Source organism: Saccostrea echinata, unplaced genomic scaffold (assembly GCF_033153115.1).
Source record: "Saccostrea echinata isolate AGI-Se365-2 ecotype Australia unplaced genomic scaffold, CSIRO_AGI_Sech_v1 ptg000062l, whole genome shotgun sequence".
Lineage (NCBI taxonomy): Eukaryota > Metazoa > Mollusca > Bivalvia > Ostreida > Ostreidae > Saccostrea > Saccostrea echinata.
In genome coordinates, this window is record NW_026889811.1 from 6,998,520 (window position 1) to 7,004,519 (window position 6,000).

Here is a 6,000-nt window from a genome sequence, read left to right on the forward strand (position 1 = left end):
TTGATTTCTTTTGGATCTTTTCCGCATACTCAAACTAGTCATTCGACAAAAAAGCCCAGTAACACATAACTTTGCGAAAGTCCTTCAACTTAATTACTGATTGTTAATTTTGATTCATATCAAAGAAAACAAATATTTAAGAATAGGAGAATAAAAGAAATGCTCTCTAGTCTGTTTTTGAAACCTATTTTTTTCCAAAGCATAAAATGAAAAAAAAAAAGTGTGTGTATTCAATCAGTTTTTAAATTCAATTAAGAAAAAAAAATTGACTAAGTTAATTTTGATTGGACAATTTGGCAGGCATCACAATGTATCGCATTGTATTGCAGCAGAGTGCGGTATGGTGCAATTCTGCTTGTATTTAAACAAGCACAATTATTTTACTTGTCAATGTATTAGAAATATTCCCCACTATCCATCCTCCAAAGACAGCTTTTATCTACAATTAGTTAAAAAGGAGTGTTGATTTCTTTTGGATCTTTTCCGCATACTCAAACTAGTCATTCGACAAAAAAGCCCAGTAACACATAACTTTGCGAAAGTCCTTCGACTTAATTACTGATTGTTAATTTTGATTCATATCAAAGAAAACAAATATTTAAGAATAGGAGAATAAAAGAAATGCTCTCTAGTCTGTTTTTGAAACCTATTTTTTTTCCAAAGCATAAAATGAAAAAAAAAAAAAGTGTGTGTATTCAATCAGTTTTTAAATTCAATTAAGAAAAAAAAAATTGACTAAGTTAATTTTGATTGGACAATTTGGCAGGCATCACAATGTATCGCATTATATTGTAGCAGAGTGCAGTATGGTGCAATTCTACTTGTATTTAAACAAGCACAAATATTTTACTTGTCAATGTATTAGAAACATTCCCCACCATCCACCCTCCAAAGACAGCTTTTATATACAATTTGTACTTGTGATTGAATGTTTATTTGGAAATTTGCATATTGTAAGTTTTGTTTCAAAGTTCGAGAACTCAAATTATGTCCCTTTGAACTACGTAGACAAAACGATCATTGATTTCTGCTTTATATTATGTAAATGTTTAAGCAATGCTAACGAGTAGCAGGCTTGTACACTATATATAAGACATTAGAGAGCCATTCACAAATGACAATGTGTTAAAGTCAGAGTAAATAACGGTTACGGGTAATGTGGCGTGTAAAGGACTTAGTGTGAGCTTATCTCACTAAACAAGTACTGCTAGGCAGTATTGAAAGGCGTCTTTGATTGTTCTACAAAGTCATCGGCGCTTTGTTTGAGTCTCAAAATATTCACTCATCATGCAGTCAAAGACGAAAGTTTGTATTTTTATCTCTGTTTTTGCCTAATAATAAAAATTGACCAAGCATGTTTTAATTAGACAGAACATCGAGCATTACAATGCAATGTATTGTAGGACAGTTATATTCTTATTTAAAAGCAAAATTAATTAGCTTGCAATTAAAGAACTTCACTCGACACTCCAATTTTCCTCGGCATGTTTCGCAAATATCCATATCAGTCTTTCAATAAAAAAAAAAAATCAGCAAAAGTAACTGTTCTTTGGTGAGAACTTAGCTCTAAGTACTGTTATCAGAATATATTCTGTTTATCCTTCCTGGTGCTTATCTGCATCACTCTCCAAATTTACACTCATCAGTCAAACACGAGATTTCTCTCTTTTTCAATCTTTCATATACCCAAACTAGGCGTTGCATAAAATAATAAACAGCAATGAAAAAATTTGTCGAAAAATCCTTCGATATTATTACTGCATTGTTAATTTAGATTGGTATGAAAGAAAACAATCATATAAGAAAATGTGAATGGAAATATTCCATCCAGTCTGTTTTTCAAAACTTTTTTAAAATAAAAATATATTAGAAAATAAGTCAATTTACACCTTATTTTCAATATCATAATGTAAAACAAAAATGGACTTCATTTTATTGATTGACATTGCATTGTAGTGCAGTGCAATAAAATGCAGTTAAATTCTTATTATGGTAAACAACTTATAAATTCTCTTGCAAACAAAAAAAATCCACTCATCAGTCAAAAGGGAGTGTTCATTTCATTTGGATCTTTTCCGCATACTCAAACTAGTCATTCGATAAAAAAAGAAACAACCCATTAACACGTAACTTTGCGAAAGTCCTTCGACTTAATTACTGATTGTTAATTTTGATTCATATCAAAGAAAACAAATATTTAAGAATAGGAGAATAAAAGAAATGCTCTCTAGTCTGTTTTTGAAACCTTTTTTTCCCAAAGCATAAAATGAAGAAAAAGGTGTGTGTATTCAATCAGTTTTTAAATTCAATTAAGAAAAAAAATTGACTAACTAGTTAATTTTGATTGGACAATTTGGCAGGCATCACAATGTATCGCATTGTATTGCAGCAGAGTGCGGTATGGTGCAATTCTGCTTGTATTTAAACAAGCACAATTATTTTACTTGTCAATGTATTAGAAATATTCCCCACTATCCATCCTCCAAAGACAGCTTTTATCTACAATTAGTTAAAAAGGAGTGTTGATTTCTTTTGGATCTTTTCCGCATACTCAAACTAGTCATTCGACAAAAAAGCCCAGTAACACATAACTTTGCGAAAGTCCTTCAACTTAATTACTGATTGTTAATTTTGATTCATATCAAAGAAAACAAATATTTAAGAATAGGAGAATAAAAGAAATGCTCTCTAGTCTGTTTTTGAAACCTATTTTTTTCCAAAGCATAAAATGAAAAAAAAAAAGTGTGTGTATTCAATCAGTTTTTAAATTCAATTAAGAAAAAAAAATTGACTAAGTTAATTTTGATTGGACAATTTGGCAGGCATCACAATGTATCGCATTGTATTGCAGCAGAGTGCGGTATGGTGCAATTCTGCTTGTATTTAAACAAGCACAATTATTTTACTTGTCAATGTATTAGAAATATTCCCCACTATCCATCCTCCAAAGACAGCTTTTATCTACAATTAGTTAAAAAGGAGTGTTCATTTCTTTTGGATCTTTTCCGCATACTCAAACTAGTCATTCGACAAAAAAGCCCAGTAACACATAACTTTGTGAAAGTCCTTCGACTTAATTACTGATTGTTAATTTTGATTCATATCAAAGAAAACAAATATTTAAGAATAGGAGAATAAAAGAAATGCTCTCTAGTCTGTTTTTGAAACCTATTTTTTTTCCAAAGCATAAAATGAAAAAAAAAAAAGTGTGTGTATTCAATCAGTTTTTAAATTCAATTAAGAAAAAAAAAATTGACTAAGTTAATTTTGATTGGACAATTTGGCAGGCATCACAATGTATCGCATTATATTGTAGCAGAGTGCAGTATGGTGCAATTCTACTTGTATTTAAACAAGCACAAATATTTTACTTGTCAATGTATTAGAAACATTCCCCACCATCCACCCTCCAAAGACAGCTTTTATATACAATTTGTACTTGTGATTGAATGTTTATTTGGAAATTTGCATATTGTAAGTTTTGTTTCAAAGTTCGAGAACTCAAATTATGTCCCTTTGAACTACGTAGACAAAACGATCATTGATTTCTGCTTTATATTATGTAAATGTTTAAGCAATGCTAACGAGTAGCAGGCTTGTACACTATATATAAGACATTAGAGAGCCATTCACAAATGACAATGTGTTAAAGTCAGAGTAAATAACGGTTACGGGTAATGTGGCGTGTAAAGGACTTAGTGTGAGCTTATCTCACTAAACAAGTACTGCTAGGCAGTATTGAAAGGCGTCTTTGATTGTTCTACAAAGTCATCGGCGCTTTGTTTGAGTCTCAAAATATTCACTCATCATGCAGTCAAAGACGAAAGTTTGTATTTTTATCTCTGTTTTTGCCTAATAATAAAAATTGACCAAGCATGTTTTAATTAGACAGAACATCGAGCATTACAATGCAATGTATTGTAGGACAGTTATATTCTTATTTAAAAGCAAAATTAATTAGCTTGCAATTAAAGAACTTCACTCGACACTCCAATTTTCCTCAGCATGTTTCACAAATATCCATATCAGTCTTTCAATAAAAAAAAAATCAGCAAAAGTAACTGTTCTTTGGTGAGAACTTAGCTCTAAGTACTGTTATCAGAATATATTCTGTTTATCCTTCCTGGTGCTTATCTGCATCACTCTCCAAATTTACACTCATCAGTCAAACACGAGATTTCTCTCTTTTTCAATCTTTCATATACCCAAACTAGGCGTTGCATAAAATAATAAACAGCAATGAAAAAATTTGTCGAAAAATCCTTCGATATTATTACTGCATTGTTAATTTAGATTGGTATGAAAGAAAACAATCATATAAGAAAATGTGAATGGAAATATTCCATCCAGTCTGTTTTTCAAAACTTTTTTAAAATAAAAATATATTAGAAAATAAGTCAATTTACACCTTATTTTCAATATCATAATGTAAAACAAAAATGGACTTCATTTTATTGATTGACATTGCATTGTAGTGCAGTGCAATAAAATGCAGTTAAATTCTTATTATGGTAAACAACTTATAAATTCTCTTGCAAACAAAAAAAATCCACTCATCAGTCAAAAGGGAGTGTTCATTTCATTTGGATCTTTTCCGCATACTCAAACTAGTCATTCGATAAAAAAAGAAACAACCCATTAACACGTAACTTTGCGAAAGTCCTTTGACTTAATTACTGATTGTTAATTTTGATTCATATCAAAGAAAACAAATATTTAAGAATAGGAGAATAAAAGAAATGCTCTCTAGTCTGTTTTTGAAACCTTTTTTTCCCAAAGCATAAAATGAAGAAAAAGGTGTGTGTATTCAATCAGTTTTTAAATTCAATTAAGAAAAAAAATTGACTAAGTTAATTTTGATTGGACAATTTGGCAGGCATCACAATGTATCGCATTGTATTGCCGCAGAGTGCGGTATGGTGCAATTCTGCTTGTATTTAAACAAGCACAATTATTTTACTTGTCAATGTATTAGAAATATTCCCCACTATCCATCCTCCAAAGACAGCTTTTATCTACAATTAGTTAAAAAGGAGTGTTCATTTCTTTTGGATCTTTTCCGCATACTCAAACTAGTCATTCGACAAAAAAGCCCAGTAACACATAACTTTGCGAAAGTCCTTCGACTTAATTACTGATTGTTAATTTTGATTCATATCAAAGAAAACAAATATTTAAGAATAGGAGAATAAAAGAAATGCTCTCTAGTCTGTTTTTGAAACCTATTTTTTTTCCAAAGCATAAAATGAAAAAAAAAAGTGTGTGTATTCAATCAGTTTTTAAATTCAATTAAGAAAAAAAAAATTGACTAAGTTAATTTTGATTGGACAATTTGGCAGGCATCACAATGTATCGCATTATATTGTAGCAGAGTGCAGTATGGTGCAATTCTACTTGTATTTAAACAAGCACAAATATTTTACTTGTCAATGTATTAGAAACATTCCCCACCATCCACCCTCCAAAGACAGCTTTTATATACAATTTGTACTTGTGATTGAATGTTTATTTGGAAATTTGCATATTGTAAGTTTTGTTTCAAAGTTCGAGAACTCAAATTATGTCCCTTTGAACTACGTAGACAAAACGATCATTGATTTCTGCTTTATATTATGTAAATGTTTAAGCAATGCTAACGAGTAGCAGGCTTGTACACTATATATAAGACATTAGAGAGCCATTCACAAATGACAATGTGTTAAAGTCAGAGTAAATAACGGTTACGGGTAATGTGGCGTGTAAAGGACTTAGTGTGAGCTTATCTCACTAAACAAGTACTGCTAGGCAGTATTGAAAGGCGTCTTTGATTGTTCTACAAAGTCATCGGCGCTTTGTTTGAGTCTCAAAATATTCACTCATCATGCAGTCAAAGACGAAAGTTTGTATTTTTATCTCTGTTTTTGCCTAATAATAAAAATTGACCAAGCATGTTTTAATTAGACAGAACATCGAGCATTACAATGCAATGTATTGTAGGACAGTTATATTCTTATTTAAAAG